We start from the raw sequence: 17,675 nt of genomic DNA on the forward strand, positions 1-17,675 counted from the left end.
TATCCCTCCTTCCCAACCCCCCCGCAAAGAATGGAATGGCTCTGGAATTTATGCTTCAGCTGGGAATGGAAAGCTTGACTTTGTAATTTTACATTTTTAGTATAAAGTAGGGAGTTGAGATTAGGAAATCTTTATTTTGCAGTTGTATATGATGATCAGTATTTCCTACTATAAACTGCCACGTTTGCCAGTTGTGTAATTTTACAATGATTACTTTTTGTCATTGAACTGTGTATATAAATAAAAAACACAGTATAGATGAAAAGATTCTTTCATATCTACAAATAAAGTAAGGAAATCCTTTTTTGGTGAGTGCTACAAATTGCAATTTTTAAACAGTAATGGTAGAAAACACCACATAACATGAGACCTACCCTCTTTACAGAATTTTAAGTACAACACAGGGCTGTCTGTTCTGTATTGTTAATGACAAGCACAGCGTTGTACAGATCTCTAGAACTTTTCCAATCTGCATGACTGAAACTCTAAACCAATCAACAGCAATTTTGCATTTTCCCCTGCCATTAGCACCTGGTAGCCACCATTCTACTTCCTGTTTCTGTGAATTTGACAATTTTAGATAGTCATATATAAGTGACTGCACTACATATACCTGGAACCACGTATTATTTGCCTGTATTTGCCTGTCTGTGACTGACTTATTTCACTTAGCGTAATTGCCTTAATATTTATCCATGTTGTTGCATGTGACAGGGTTTCTTTCTATTTTTATGACTGAATAATATTCCATTTTCTATTATACCACATTTTAAAAATTAATCTGCCAGTATTTATTTAGGTTATTTTTACCTCTTTATTATTGTTGCAATAGACACAGGAGTGCAAATATCTCTTCAGGTTCCTGATTTCAGTTATTTTGGATAAATACCCAAAGGTGGGATTTTTGAATCATATGGTAGTTCTAAAGTTTTTGAGGAAACTCCACATTGTTTTACATAGTAGTTTGCCATTTTCCATTCCCACCAATAATATGTAAGGATCCAATTTTCTCCATATCCTCACCAACACTGGTTAGTGTGTGTGTGTGTGTGTGTGTGTGTGTATGCACATATGTGTGTATTCATAGTGGCCATCCAAACAGGTGTGAGGTGATACCTCACTATGGTTTTGATTTGCATCTTTTCATATACCTAATGGTCATTTATATATCTTCTTTGGAGAAATGTCCACGCAAGTTCTCTCCTCAGATTATTTGATTGATTGATTGATGGCTGTTGAATAGTAGGAATTCTTTATGTGTTTTGGATATTTACTCTTTATCAGATATATGGTCTGCAAATATATTCTCCCATTCTGAAGGCTGTTTTTTTCACTGTCTTGATTGTTTCCTTTGCTATGCAGTAGCTTTTTACCTTGACATAGACCCATTTATTTTTGTTTTTGTTGTCTGTGTGTTGGGTGTCATATTCATAAAATCATTACAAACATCAATGTCATGAAAATCTTTCCCTATGGTTTTTTGGGGGAATTTTATTGTTTCAATATAGTTTTATGCTTAAGTCTTTAATCCATGTTGAGTTGATTGTGTGAAGTTGATAGCGTAAAGTAAGGTAAATTTCCATTGGTCTGCATATCTATTTTTACTGTGTGTCTATTTCAATTACGATAGCTTTGTAGTGTAGTTTGAAATCAGAATACTGACACTTCCAGCTTTCTTCTTCTTTCTCAATATTTCTTTATCTATTCAGGTTTTTATGTGGTTCCATAAAAACTTTAGGAAATATTTTTCTATTTCTGTGAGAGATGTCATTGGTATTTTATTGAGGATTGCATTGAATCTATGGATTATTTTGGATAGCTTGGGCATTTTAACATTAGTTCATTCAATCCATGAACCTGGGTTATCTTTCCATTTGTCTGTGTCTTCCAACAAAGTCTTTTAGTTTTCATTGCAGAGCTCTTTCATTTCCTTGGTTAAATTTATTCCTGTTTCTTGTTTTTTATGCTATTATGAGTGGGATAGTTTTTTTTTTTTATTTTCAGATGTTTTATTATTAGTGTGTAGAAATGCCACTGATTTCTGTATGTTGATTTTATACCCTGAAACTTAAATGGATTTGTTGATTAGTTGATTACTCCTAACAGTCTTTTTTCTTGTGTCTTTAGGATTTTCTGTATATAAGATGACATCTGCGAATGACAACAGGTTTACTCCTTCATTTCCTATTTGGATGCCCTTTATTTCTTTGTCTTTTGTAACTGCTATACCCAGTACTTCCAGTACTATGGTTGAATATGAGTGGTGAGAATGGGTACCCTTGTGTTGTTCCTGATCTTAGAGGAAAGCCTTTCCATCTTGCACCATTGTATATGATATTTGCTTTGGGTTTGTTGTATATGGCCTTTATTATTCAATTTTTCAGGTATAGTTTTTTTAAATAGTTTGTCATTAGTCTGTATGCCAGAATTAAAAATGACTTATATGCCAACATTGCAACATTATAGTATTCTCTATTTGTATATTTACACTTGCCAGCAACTTTTATACTTTTGTATTGCTGTCTAATGCTCTTTTGTTTCCATTTGAAAGTATTTCTTGTAAGGCAGGTCTAGTGATAAACTTCCTCATATTTGTCTGAGAATGTCTTTTTCTCTCTTTCACTTCTAAAGAATAGCTTTGCCAGGTATAATATTTTTGGTGGGCAGTTTTTTTTGAGCTCTTTGTATGTTTCATACCATTCCCCCTAGCATGCAATGTTTCTGCTGGGAAATTCACTTATAATCTTCTGTTGGTTATGGCTGCAATTCCATTGTGTGTATGTGTTTGGGGGTGTGGGGTTCCTGCACAACACCAAGTAATTCTCCAAACGCCAGCAGGGTTTCCAAGAATTCAAATCAGTATTGACACTATCTACCTGGAAAGAGCATCAGACACCACAGGTTAAAGATTAGTCCTACTGCACCCACTTATCCCAACTTCGGATGCCAGTCACAAACTCAAGTTATTACTTGTAGTTCTGACCAACCAGCTATAGATTTGGGGGCTCTAGTGACCCCCTTCTTGAGTTTCTGACATTGTTAAATCAGAGGTTCTCATAACCTCCTCCTCAGGTTCATTTAATTTTCTAGACTGGCTCACAGAACTCAGAAATATTTCACTAGTTTGATCACTGGTTTATTATAAAAGGTTATAACTCAGGATCAGCCAGAAGGAAGAGGTGCATAAGGCAAGGTATGGGGAAAGATCATGGATTTTTCAATGCCCTTTCAGGTGTGCCATTCTCCTAAAATCTCTATATGTTCAACAATCTGGGAGCTCTCTGAACCCCATTTTTGGAGGGGTTTGTGGAGGCTTCCTTATATAGCACGATTGATTAACTCATTGGCCACTGTTGTTTGACCTCTGTTGTTTGGGGAGTAAAACTGAAAGTTCCAACCCTCTAATTACATGATTGGCTCCACTGGCAACCAGCCCTTCTTTAGGGATCCAAATTCACATCATTAACGTAACAAAAGATGCCTCTAGCCTTTTCATCACTTAGGAATTTTCAAGAATTTTATGAGCTCTGTGCCAGAAATGGGGACAAACACCAAATATATATTTCTTATTAATTATAATATCACAAGTCTTGTGGGATTCTCTTGTATATGATGAGTCTTTTTTTTTTTTTTGCTGCTTTCAAAATTCTTTCTTAGTCTTTGACTTCTGACAGTTTGATTAAAAAAATATGCCTTTGTTTGGATTTCTTTGGATTCATTCTAGTTGGAATCTATTGGATTTGTTGTATTTAGATGTTATTTTTCTTCCTAGATTTGGGGTGTTGTTGACCATTATTTGTTTAAAGAGCTTTTTGCCATTTCTCTCTGCCTTCTTGTTCTGGGACTCCTAAACTGGGTGTATTGGTCTTTTTTGATCATGTTATATAAATCTCATGGATTTTCTTATTTTTATTTCTTTTTTTCTTTGTTTCTTTTATTGGATAATTTCAAATGACTTATCTTCAAGTTTGCTTATACTTTCATCTAATTGAAGATATCTGTTGTTGAACACCTCTAGTAATTTTTCAGTGCAGTTATTCATACTTCATCTGTAAGATTTCTGTTTGGTTCTTTCTAAATATTTTCTATCTTTGTTGATACTTTTACTCATTCACTCATTGTTTTCTTGAGCTCATCAAGAATTTTATGATGGTTATTTTGAATTCTTATTCAGTTCATTCATATACTTTTGTTTCTATGGGTTTGTTTTCTGGGGGTTATGTTTGTTCTTTTGATGTGCCATGTTACCTTCTTTCTTCAGGTATTTTATAACTTTTTTATTGGGATTTTTGCATTTAAAAAGTGGCCACCTCTCCCAGCCTTTACAGACTGGCTTTGTACTGTATAAGACCTTCACCAACCAGCCCAGCTAGAAATTCTGACAGCATCTGAAATCTTTTTGGCAGATAGTACAACTTCTCTGGGCCTGTGTGTGCAGTTTCTCAATTGCTGGTTTCTGTTTCAGGAGCTTGCAGTCTTCTGCTCTCTCTGATATCTGTCTGTGGAACTGTAGTTCTCTAGTTCTACAAAAGAAAGCTGCCCAGCTTTCCCTTGTGCTCAGTGGCCACTAGACATCCACAGTATACCTATAAGCACCCTATGTTACAAACCAGCTTCCTCAGGCAGCCCACTGAAAAGTTAGAACTCAGGACACATATTCTACTCTTTTCCTGCCCTCTTTTTTACAATTTTTTTTAATGTTTATTTAGTTTTTTGGAAGAGAGGGAGAGTCAGAGCACGAGCAGGGGAGGGGCAGAGAGAGAGAGGGAGATGCAGAATCTGAAGCAGGCTCCAGGCTCTGAACTGTCAGCACAGAGCCCGACGTGGGACTAGAACTCATGGACCGTGAGATCATAACCTGAGCCGACGTCGGAGGCCCAACCGACTGAGCCACCCAGGCGCCCCTCTTTTCCCGCCCTCTTGAGGGAGTAGCATCACGTTGTGCACCTTCTCTTGATCAATGCTATACTGTACTGATCATAGCAAACCACCTGTCTCTTTCCTATCTTCTAGCAAGTCCCCAGACATCCAAACTATGTTGGTTCTATCAGTGCTCCCAATGAGATGAGACAGAAGTCATCCCTTGGGTAGTCTTTAACAGAGCTGGAATGTCAGACACATGTTCCAGTTCTACTCCTCTCACTCCCTTCTAAGGGAGAATCTTCAAGTTGTGCTACTTCTGCCAGTTGTGCTGAGCTACGCTGGCTGCAACAAGCCACCCACTGCTGTCCTTTGTTTTCAGAAGTCCGCAGGCATGGAGAGTATACTGGTGTTGTCAGTCCTCCAGGTGAGTGAGACAGAAACCAGTTCCTCAGGCAGCTCTCCAATAAGCCAGAACATTAGAGGGATGCTCCACTCTTCACTTTCCCCTTAAGAGAGTGGTCTCAGGATGAGGTGCTGTCTCCTGGTATTGAGTCTTGTGTTGTGCTGGCTTGGGGGAAAGTCTGATGCAGGTAAAGTGAAATTACGCTTCTGACCTGTTTCAGTGTAGCTGTTCTCGGTTTTATTTTTGCCCAGGGTCTTGCAACTTCTTGATTGGATTCTGGAATTCACATAAAGATATTTTGGTCCATATATCATTGTTAAATCTGTGCTTTTGAGCATTAAACAAAGGCTGGGTCATCTTGCTAACATCAACCCTATTACAGATTGTTTTGAAATGTTTCAGTATGTTAACAATTAATTTTATTCAGATTGCTTGCATCATCAAAAACTATCCATCAATGAGACTCTTACTTAAAAACATGTGAGTAGCCATTGGGATGAAAAGGTCAAGAACCTTCTGGGAAAAAAAATTTATTATTGATTATCAGTTTCTAGCTGTGTAGTCTCTCCCTTGATACTGGGGAGGCCTTGTTTCCCTTGAAATAAAGTTCATAAATAGGGTATTAGGAGGTAAAAAAAATAGGTAGTACTCTGGGGTCTTCACTTAGAAGCTTTAATCTCAGCAATCTTGACTACTACTCATTCTTCTGAAGCATCCCTTCCCTAGAAGAAGATGGTTGGAGATTGAGAAAATGGGGAAAACATATTCTGGAGAGAGGATTTTTTTTTTAATTTTTTAACGTTTATTTATTATTGAGAGACAGAGCGTGAGCAGGGGAGGGGTAGAGAGAGGGGGAGACACAGAGTCCGAAGCAGGCTCCAGGCCCCTGAGCTGTCAGCACAGCGCCCGACGCGGAGCTCAAACCCACAAACTGTGAGATCATGACCTGAGCCAAAGTCGGTCGCCCAACCAACTGAGCCACCCAGGCACCCCTGGAGAGAGGAATTTTACCTGAGAATGGTGTAGGTAAGATTTCAGCAACATATTTCCAAACTCTCTTTAATGTGCAACATGGGATTTTTGTCATAATTTAAGTGGAAAAAATGTGATTTTTATACCCAGATAGTCAGGAGAGGATTTAAAGTTTGTCTTTTATTCTTTCTCTTTTGCTCTGCTTCCCCTCATTTTTTTATTTGTATTTTCCTTCATATGTATTAGTCTACTTGTTGCCATCCCTTCCTTTTGAATGTTTTTATGCATTTTATATTGTCCCTTGTAGATTGCCATGCATGCTCACTAATCCTACTCCCTAATTCTAGTTTATCTTACTTCTCCAATGACCAGTGTGTGTTCTTTTTCTCCTTTATCTGGCCCTCCCTTTCTTCTCTTTGGAATAATTGCTTAATGCTTACAAAGAATGCCTTGAATGCTAAATCTATAATTCAGACACTGATTTTTAAGCAGAATCCAAAGGTTGCATTTGAGGCTGGCTCAACTATGTATCTGCCATATGCCACTGAAATAATCTATTGTTTATTACTGTTTTATTGTGTTCTTATACCGTTTTATACTGCTTGGGTGTGATCTGGCACTGTTAGCTTAGCCACTTCAAAATTAATCAAGCCAGCTGGAGGAGTGTAATTTAGAGGAGTAGCACATGGGTTTGTAAAGGCTGACATCTTGAATGTGCTCTGGGGGTGTCTCATGTTTCTTTCTATCCTAGTTGCACCCAAATAAACCGTGACAATTAAAACACATATCCACACTCACTCATCTATATATGCACAAAAATCTTTGAATTGTTCGGTTTTTACTGAAATATGAAGCAAATGAAAATAATAGTACATGGAGTTCCTTTAGGTCATAGTAAGTCTGTGGTATTTGTTAGCATTTAAGTATGGTGTGGTATCTAAGTAATGGTTATTTCCAGTGTATTTTCTATTTTTAAAATTCTTTTCATCCTCCTTCTGTCTTTTCTTTCTTCTGCAAATACTTAAGGAGCATTAACTATGAGCCAGAGACTCCAGTGATGAATAAGGTAGTCATGGAGATGTTTTATAGGATATGTTGTACATAGTGTATACAAACACATAAATAGTGAAAAATATATGATTTTCAATAGTGGTAAGTTTCGGGGCACCTGGGTGGCTCAGTCGGTTGAGTGTCTAACTCATGATTTTGGCTCAGGTCATGATCCCAGGGTCCTGGGATCCAGACCTGTGTCAGGCTCCTTGCTGAGTGTGGAGCCTGCTTGGGATTCTATCTTTCTCTGTCTCCCTTTACTCCTGCCCTGCTCATATGGTTTCTACCTATGTCTATCAATTAAAAAAAATTCCAATAGAGGGAAGTTTTATAAAGAAAAGTCATAATTGTATGATACAAATTCAAGCAAGTCATCTTCAAGGAAGTGGCATTTGAGCTGACACCTAAATGACAAGAAATAGCCAACCACAGGAGCACCTGGGCTCAGTGTTCTAGACAGACAGACAGCAATTATGAAATTTTCAGAGTTTAAGGAATATAAAGCAAGCCGAGAATGGTTAATGAGGGGAAAAATGGAAAGACGTTAGTTCAGAGAGGTAGGCAGGGTTCATAGGCTGATGAAGGTCATGGGGAATGGGTTAGATTTTATTCCAATTGTAACAAGAAACTGTTGAAGAGTTTTAAGGAAGGAAGTGATATGGTTTGGTTTATGTTTTTAAATTTTTTTTTGAAGTAGGCCTCACATCCAGCACAGAGCCCACTGTGGCGCTTGAACTCACATCCCTGAGATTAAAATCTGAGCTGAGATCAAGAGTTGGACGCTTCACCAACTTAGCTACCCAGGTGTCCCAGTTTATGTTTTTAAAAGATGACTATGGCTGCCACCTAGGAAGTGAGGAAGGTAAAGAATGCGAACAAGAACTGCAACACTCCAGCACAAATATATCAAAATGCTTGTCCTAGAATACAAAAAGAGCCACAGAACTAGAACCCTTGTCTCCTGACTCAAAGTAAAATCTTCTTTATTATTGTATTAAATTGAAGATATACCTATGAGATATACCATAATTTTGTCCTCCAGATATAATCTTCCTTCCTATCGTCTCAGAGTATTTTAACAATTACTCAGTTATCTTTTAATAACTGTTGTCCTCCAGATATAATCTTCCTTCCTATCGTCTCAGAGTATTTTGTCCTCCAGATATAATCTTCCTTCCTATCGTCTCAGAGTATTTTAACAATTACTCAGTTATCTTTTAATCTATTCGTCTTGTGGCTTTACCTTGCCAGGTTATAGAAGTATGTTGTACTGTCTTTATTAAGGTATAGCCTTTAGTGAGGATATGCTTGGTGCATGTGCTATATGTTTGATTAAATGTAAAAATATCGTTCCAGGATACAGTTGAGCAGATTAATACCTTCTCTGTTGAGAGAAGACACTGAGAAATAAGACAGTAGTGAAAGAAAACTAATTCTTAATGCTTACAAGTGCTTTTCATAATTGGTTTCTATTGGTTCTATTTAATTTTCCAAGGGAAAATTGTTTACTTTTGTAAAATAACTCTTGTCTGGAGACATTTGGGTGAATATATGAGATAATTCATGCACCGTTTAAAAAAGTAGAAGTTTTAGATGAAGAGTGGATACTATGTAGCCATATTAATTTAAAGTTGAACAGAATAAAACTGTTGCCAATCTTTTTAGTTTTTCCATTAACTTATTTATTCATTAATTTCTTCATTCAGCAAATCTTTATGGTGTAATTTGTGTGTGCAGGGATAGATGCTCTCACATATCTTTGACTTCTGAAGTACTAATCTTCCTTTGTCCATTTCTTTTGTTTTTTCTTTTTTTTTAATGTTTATTTATTTTTGAGACAGAGAGAGACAGAGCATGAATGGGGGAGGGGCAGAGAGAGAGAGAGAGAGAGAGAGAGAGAGAGGAGACACAGAATCCAAAGCAGGCTCAAGGCTCTGAGCTGTCAGCACAGAGCCCGACGTGGGGCTCGAACTCATGGACTGTGAGATCATGATCTGAGCTGAAGTCGGACGCTCAACCGACTAAGCCACCCAGGCATCCCGGTTTGTCCATTTCTTATTTCATGGGCTAATATATTTCCCTAACTTCTTTATGTATTCTAGCAATTTAGTTATGGTGTCCTTGCATATTTCTGCTAGGTTGAGCATTTCAGTCATGTTTCTTCTCTGTTAATCCCTTTCTATGTCTCCTTGGCTCCTTATCTCCACACTCTTCTTCCTTAGTTGCAGCCACCTGATCTTGCTTGCACATTCTTACATAGACTGTTCTCTGGAACTTGACCTGTCCTGTTTGTTGGTATTTAAGCAATCTTTCCTGAGTAATATGTAGGGCACAACATCAAAAGTCAACCTTACTGCTAGTTGTATTTATGGTTTCTTTGCTCCTGATTTCTAATGATGATAGTTCTTCTTTTTCCAGCAATCAGTTCTCTACCTGAAATCCTGCTTTTCTCCCAAGTAAGAACATGTCATTTGGCTGGAAAGCCTAACCTTGAACCATAATTCTATATCTAGGCTAGACTTCTCTGTCTAGTCTCTGCACATTACTTACTTTAGACTTTCTGTGTCTGTTTGCTTCATCTTATAATATGTGACCTTAAGTGATTGGATTACCCCCTTTATGTATTAACCAAGAGAGATTCTAAGGTCTTTTCAGACATCCATCTCCTACTCAGAGGAACTCAATACAATCTATTTTCCCAATCCCCCACAATGTATATACTGACATCTCTAAGGTCACAAATAGCTTTCTGTTTGGTGTATTCAGTGGGCATTCACTAAGGGTTGCCATCTGTTTTGATCTTTGGTACACTTGTCTTTCCTAACCCAGTTTTCTTTCTTGTTTCTTTCTTTCTTTCTTTCTTTCTTTCTTTCTTTCTTTCTTTCTTTCTTTCTTTCTCTTTTATCTTGCTGTTTTTCACAGTTCTTCTCTGCTTCCTTCATGGACTTCTGCCACATGATCCATTCTTCTAATGTTGTTTTTTTAAATCAGGATTCTGTCCTTGAATCATTTGTCATTTTATTTATTTATTTTTTAAATAAATATTCTGAAGATTCTGAAGCAGGCTCCAGGCTCTGAGCTGTCAGCACAGAGCCTGATATGGGGCTCGAACTCAGGGACCATGCTATCATGACCTGAGCTGAAGTCAGATGCTTAACTGACTGAGCCATCCAGGTGCCCCAAACATTTGTCATTTTAATTACTCAGCGGACAATCTCATCCACTCTTTTCTTTAAATTTTTTTTTAACATTTATTTATTTTTGAGACAGGGAGAGACAGCATGAATGGGGGAGGGTCAGAGAATCTCATCCACTCTTATTTCAATGGGCATTTGCCCTGCCTTAATCCTCATGCTCTGGATTCATATATCCAACTTTCTGTCAACCATTTATCATTACCTTGATCTTAATATTTTGCAAACTGTCATTTTCTCTCAAAATCGTTCCTTTTCCTAAACTTTCTGTTTAATCATCTTTCTTTCCCATAATTCTGTATCTATAAAGTCCTAAGTTCTAATAGTTTTAATGCCTAAGGACTTCTTGACGTTTTCTCTTCCTTTCCCTTTTATCTCCACTACTTCAATTCTAGCTAGATAATCACAAAAGTGTCCATATTGATCTATCTGCATCTGGTTTTGTCATCTTCAAGCCCAACCCTTATAGGACTGCCAGAGAGATCTATTTAAGTTGTCAATAACGCTAAGTCAGGCTGCTACAGAACCTTTTTGCAACTTCCCATTACCTACAGACTAAATTGCAAACTTCTTTTTACGATATATACAAGTCATCTGTGATCTTGCCTATACAGATTCGTCTCATCACCCACTGCCTAGAACTTCGGGTTCTGCCTAGAACACAGAACTATTTGTAGTTCTTTGCAAGTTTTGCATATTTGCCTCTTTGATCCCATGGTCCCATTTACCTGGAGACTTCCCTTCTTCTGCCTGACTGTTCTCCCCTTTTCACTCGCCCCCACTGTTAGTCATTTACTGTTCGTCTTCAGCTTAATTTCATTTTCTCCATTTCTTCTGGCATGACTAGTCCAGTGCTGGCACTCCTGATTCCTGTCCAACATTCCTGTGTCATGGTGAGCGAGATGTCCTTCAGCAACACTCCAAGGTACTATGTGCTTTCTAATATATATTGTATTGATTATCTGTTTATGTGTCATAACTTCTTTTGCATTTTCAATGGTACTTGGATTACCACTAATTGCAAAATACAATTCATTAAATATTTGTGGGTTGTTTGACTTTCAAGTAAGTTTATTTCAGTAAAGAAGCAAGATGGATGCTGTTCGTCTCTTGGCCCTTTTTTTTTCCTCATTCTTAAGCATCTTACTAAATATTTTTGGAATAGTTATATTGGGAGGTTTATTTTCTATGTGGAAGAGACAGTTTCAAAAACCTTAAATAAGTAAACTGAACTATTCCAAATAATATAAATCTTATTTCTTTTAAAGCCTATTTTCACCCTAAAACTAATAAATATTTATCATAGAAAATGACTAGTCTTCTTTCTGACAATTATGTTAATTTCAAAAGAATTGAAAGGATATGCCGTTTCTTGAGACACTTGTTTTTATTTTAATTCTATGATCTTGGGTGACTTGCTTAAAATTTCTATTTCTATTCTGTTAAATACTAATATCTTCTAATAAACATTAAAATGGACAGAATGCCTAACTTAGAAATTCTGCTATTGAAGCTATTTTTAAATAGTGTATCATGATTAATATATATAATATCCATGTGATCCCTTCACTCTTTAATGTGATACTATTTATTAAATACTTAACCATTTGCTAGCCACCGCTTTTCAATGCGTTATGTATTATAACACACTTAGTCTCATCATAGCCGATAAAGTATTACTATCTTCATTTCACAAATAAACTAACTCATATATGCAGTCATCAAGTTACTTGGCCAAACACACCTCTTATGAACTAATTGGATCCCTCCATCCAAATTAATTTGTTGATGCTTTAACCTCAATATAACTGTATTTGGAGATAGGGTCTTTAAGGAAATAAATAAGGCTAAATGAAGTCATAAGGGCAGGATTCTCACTTGCTAAGACTTTTGTCCTTGTAAGAAGAAGAGACACTTGGAGATGTGTGCACACAGAAAGAAGGCCAGCGAGGTCACAGCAAGAAGGCAGCCATCTATAAAATAGAGAAGAGAGAGAGAGAGGGATCTCACCAGAAACCGAGTCTGCTGGCAACGTTATTATAGACTTCTAGCCTCCAGAACTATGAGAAAAGATATTTCCGTTGTTTATACCACCCACAATATCCTGTGGTATCCTCCTATGGCAGCACTAGTAGGCTAATATGATATCTAGCTAGCAAATAGCAGAGTGGAATTAAACCTATAGGATGGATTCAAAGCATATTCTTAGCTATTATACTGCCTTAAAAAATTGCCTTGACACTTCAAGTTCAGTTGAAAGTTTATAATGATTATATGTAAAAATTTAGCTGTTTAATTTCTATTTCAAATGCATATTTTCCTTTCAATAATTATTTACTCCTGGAAAGCAATTTTGGACTATTTACTAAATTCTTTAACAAACTAATCCATGCCCCCATAGGAATGTTTATACCCTTTGATCTTACTTCTAAAATTAAATCACTCAAAAGTCATTAAAAAGGTTTGAAAAAAGTAACAGCAGATGCCCCATAAATACAAAAATACAAATTATTATGAAAGAATAATATAAAAATTATATTCTTAACAAATTGGACAATATAGAGGAAGTGGATATACTCCTAGAAACATACAATCTTTAAAAACGGGATCAGGAAGAAATAAAAAATCAAACAGACCAATTACTAGTAGTGAAATCAAATAGATAATCAAAAACTTCCAAGAAACAAAAGTCCAGGACCAGATGGATTCACAGGTGGATTCTATCAAACATTTAAGGAAGAGTTAATACGTATTCTTCTCAAATTACTGTACAAAATAGAAGAAGAAAAACTTCCAGATATATTCTATAAAGTCAGCATTACCCTGATACCAAAATCAGACAGGCACTACAAAAAAAAAAAAACAAACAACAAAGTAAAGGCCAGTATCCCTGATGAACATAGACGTAAAAATCCTCAGTAAAATATTATCAAACTGCATTCAACAATACATTAAAAATATATGACCAATTGAGATTTATTCTGGGGATGAAAAAATGGTTCATTATTCACAAATCAATCAATATGATACACCACATAAAATGAAGCATAAAAATCACATGAGCATCTCAAGAGATGCAGAAAAATCATTTGAGAAAATTGAACATCCACTCATGATAAAAACTTCCAGCAAACTGTGTTTAGAGGGAATATACCTGAACATAATATAGGCCATTTATTAAAAACTCACAGCTAACATCATATTCAATGGTGAGAAGTTAAGAGCTTTTCCTCTAAGATCAGGTAGACAAGGATGTCCACTTGTACCACTTTTATTTAACATAGTACTAGAAGTCCTAGTCACAGCAATCAGACAGGAAAAATAAATAAAAGACTTCCAAATTGGTAAGGAAGAAGTTAAATTGTCACTGTTCACAGATGGCATACTATATATAGAAACCCCTAAAGACTCTACCCAAGAACTGCTAGAAGTAATAATTGACTTCAGTGATACACAGAAATCAGTTGTATTTCTATTTACTAATAACAAAGTAGCAGAGAGAGAAATTAAGAATTCTTAACTATTCTATTTACATTTTTACCAAAAAGAATAAAATAACTAGGAATAAACTTAACCAAAGAGGTAAAAGACCTGTACTCTGAAAACTGTAAGACATTAATGAAATAAATTGAAGACAATACAAATGGAAAGATATTCCATGCTCATGGTTTGAAAATATTAATACTGTTAAAATGTTGATACTACCCAAAGCAATTTATAGATTCAATGCAATCCTTATCAAAATACCAATAGCATTTTTCACAGAACTAGAAAAAATAATACGAAAATTTGTATGGAACCATAAAGTTCTTGAATAACCAAGGCAATCTTGAGAAAGAACAAAACTGGAGGCATTACAATTCCAATTTTAACATATACTACAAAGCTATGTTAGCCAAACCAGAATGGTACTTGTACAAAAATAGACATGTAGATCGAAAGAACAGGGAGCTAGAAATAAACCCATGCATATCCAGTCAATTAATCTATGACACAGGGGTAAGATTATACAATGGAGAAAGGATAGTCTCTTCAATAAATGATGCTGGGAAAACTGGACAGCTACATGCAAAAGAATGAAAGTGGAGTTTTTTCTTACACCTAACACAAAAATAAACTCCAAATGGATTAAAAGCCTAAATGTGAGAGATGACACCATAAAACTCTAGAAGAGAACATTGGAAGAAATTTCTTTGACATTGGCCATAGCAACATTTTTCTAGGTGTGTCTCCTCAGGCAGGGAAACAAAATAAAAAATAAGCTATTGGGACTACACCAAAGTAAAAAGCTTTTGCACAGTGAAGGAAACCATCACCAAGATGAAAAGCTAATCCTAGTGAATGGAAGAAGTTATTTGGAAATGATATATCTGATAAGAGGTTAACATCCAAAATGTATAAGGAACTTATACCAAACTCAACACCAAAAAAACAAATAACCTGATTAAAAAACGGGCAGAGGATCTGCATAGACATTTTTTTAAAGAAAATATACCCATGGCTAACAGACATATAAAGAGATGCTCAACATCACTAATCATCAGGAAATAAAAATCAAAACATGAGAAGTAACCTTTACCTGTCTGAATGGCTAGAATAAAAAAGACAAGAACTAACAAATGTTGATGAGGATGTGGAGAAAAGGAAATACTCATGCACTATTGGTGGGAGTGTAAATTGTGATAGCCACTGTGAAAACATGGAGATTCCTCAAAAAATTAAAAATAGAAATATAATATAATTTGATAATTTTACTACCGGATATTTATCCAAAGAAAATGCAAACATTAATTTGAAAAGATATATGTACCCTCTGTTTATCAAAACATTATTTATAATAGCCAAGATAAGGAAGTAACCTATGTGTCCATTGACAGATGAATGGATAAAGAGGATGTGTATATATATATATATATATATATATATATATATGCCACAAAAGTAGATATATAGTGTAATGTTATTATATTGTATATAATAACAATATAACATATACTGTAATAATATATAATTATATGTATAACAGAATATTACTCAGCCATAAAAAAGGGTGAAATCTTGCCATTTGTGACAATATGGATGAACCTAGAGGATAATATGCAAAGTGAAGTAAGTCAGGCTGAGAAAGACAAATATCATATGATTTCATTTATATGTGGAATTTAAAATAAACAAACAAATGAATAAGAAAAAGACAGGCACTTAATAATGAATGAGCAAAGCAACAGACACTTAAATACAGAGACCAAACTGATGATTGCTTAAGAGGGTGGAGAATGGGGAGATGGGCAAAGTGAGAGAAGGGAAGTAGGAGATACATACTTAGAGTTATGGAATGAATAAGTGATGGAGATGGACTGTACAGCTTAGGGAATCTAGTCGGTGGTTTTGTAATAGTATTGTACCATGACATTGGGTAGTTACTCTTATAGCGAGCATAGCATTACACATAGACTTGCTGAATCACTATATTGTACACCTGAAACTATTGTAACATTATCAACTATATTTCAATCAAAAAGTTTGAAAAATAATAATTATCTAAATAATTAAATGAATTGTTAGTCAGTGAATATATTGTAACTATTAAAAACCATTTTCAGAGACTTTTTTATGATGTGAGAGATGCTTAGAATTTTGTATTAAAAAGCTTGCAATGCTGTATTTATAGAACCATCCTAATTTTATTAAAATAGCCACCTACATATACAAAGATATATGTACCTATGCATATTAAAACTAACATACATCTACTATGTATATATGTGTATGCATGTGCCCATATATCCATACATAGATACATGGTAAAAAGAATGATAGGAAATATGTTAACAGTTGTTATCTCTGGTGGTGATTTATGGGTGAATTTCATTTTTCTTCTTTATATACTTTTTGTATTTCTCATTGAATATAAAGTAGCATGCTTATATTATTTATCTCTAACTAGAAAAAAATCCTAAGTCATATTATTTGAAAAAATTATTAGCAAGTTCTTTGGATTTTCTGAGTAAATTTTGCATTCCTCCAATTAGACTGTTTACTGTGAAACAGCATCAGGCTGTTCTAAGTTCTTAAGGTCTGAAACACTGATAGTTCCTTATTACTCCCAGTGAATGCTGTTTGGAAAACTAAACCCAAGGAGGCACTTCTGTGTTTTCTTCTTTCTTGTTTTCTTCTTCAACCTGTGCAGAACAGGTGGTAGAATCACTTCGAAGGTTCTCTGTTACCTAGAAATCCTAGCTGTCATGATACTAAGGATGGCTAAGAGTGACTTAAATGATTGATGCCTATGAAGGCCTAGTTTTTCCATTTTTCTGAGCCTGATGGTATCAGCAACTTAATAGGCTAAATATCTAATTATTTGAACATTTGGATTAAATTTGGATACTTGGATTAATTATGTGGATCAAGTATCTGTGAAGAAGAACAAATGTGTTGCATTTAAGAATTTAAGAATACTATTTTCATGGTTCTAAACCCTAGAAAACCAGTCCTATACAGCTTTCTAAATGTGTTCTCTTTAGGTACAGTATAAAAATGAATGTCTCACTCCTTGGTTCTTCTGTATGGTGTGTATATAGGCAAGTATATAGTTTTTTTTTTTTTAATTTTGTAGTTCTATACAGTATTACTTAAAGAAACTTCCCCTTTGCTTCTGCCCATCTCCAGCATTCTAAATTCACAAGCTTAATGCTATTTTAATATAGTTTTAAAAATTCTAGAGCACTATAAAAAGAGAGTATGAAGAAAAAATAAAAATAGAATGATATAAAGAAATGGGGAAGGAAATGAAAATAGGTTGGAGAGAATATAGGATGTGGGTGTGGTATGTGTAAATCTCTAAGAATCTAACTCTAAAATTACATGATTCAGTGTAATATGCACATGTGATTGGAAATATCACATACTTTGCATTAACCAGGAAAATTAAATATGAATATGGAATCAATTTTTCTCTCTTCCTTTTCCTCCCAGTAGATGCAATATCTGTTGAGTTTATGTTGGAAGACAAAGAAAATAAGAGAGAGAGAAAAGCTTATTCAGATTCTAATACTCTTTGTTTCTAAATCTTCTAATGATGACCCTTATAATTAAGTAAAAACAAATCCAAGAGACCATCTAACCATTTTACAGCTCAGTTATATAAATGGATTTTCTTCCTAAATTAATTAACTAGATAGGACACATTCAAG

This window comes from Acinonyx jubatus, chromosome C2 (genome assembly GCF_027475565.1).
Source record: "Acinonyx jubatus isolate Ajub_Pintada_27869175 chromosome C2, VMU_Ajub_asm_v1.0, whole genome shotgun sequence".
Classification (NCBI taxonomy): domain Eukaryota; kingdom Metazoa; phylum Chordata; class Mammalia; order Carnivora; family Felidae; genus Acinonyx; species Acinonyx jubatus.